This window comes from Etheostoma spectabile, chromosome 5 (genome assembly GCF_008692095.1).
Source record: "Etheostoma spectabile isolate EspeVRDwgs_2016 chromosome 5, UIUC_Espe_1.0, whole genome shotgun sequence".
In the NCBI taxonomy this organism is placed as follows: domain Eukaryota; kingdom Metazoa; phylum Chordata; class Actinopteri; order Perciformes; family Percidae; genus Etheostoma; species Etheostoma spectabile.
The window spans coordinates 33,424,527-33,424,880 of record NC_045737.1 but is presented as its reverse complement, the minus strand read 5'-3'; the positions used below and the strand labels follow the sequence as shown (position 1 = coordinate 33,424,880).

Genomic DNA, 354 nt, shown 5'->3' with positions numbered 1-354 from the left:
CACATCAAAATGTCACCGTCATGGATAAACTATCAGTTATAGTTGGCTTAAAAAAAACACACACAGACACACGTCATTTGTCTTTTATGTTGTACTTTTACTCTTTTAATTTGTCACAACTACATGAGCTAAGAGTAATTAACTGACAAATTATTTAATTATTATTATTATCATAATAATAATAATTATTATTATTTATAATTTGGGGTGGCAGTAGCTCAGTCCGTAGGGAGTTGGGTTGGGAACCGGAGGGTCGCAGGTCCAAGTCCCCGTATGGACAAAAAAGTACGGAGTGTGGATTGGTGGCTGGAGAGCTGCCACTTCACCTCTTGGGCACTGCCAGGTGCCCTTGAG

At 39.3% G+C, this 354-nt stretch overlaps 1 protein-coding gene across 1 annotated transcript in view; it reads right to left on the bottom strand.

Moving 5' to 3' along the window:
* Positions 1 to 354, bottom strand: part of wars2 (tryptophanyl tRNA synthetase 2, mitochondrial) — a 26,028-nt gene that overhangs the window by 8,889 nt on the left and 16,785 nt on the right. The window lies entirely within an intron of this gene.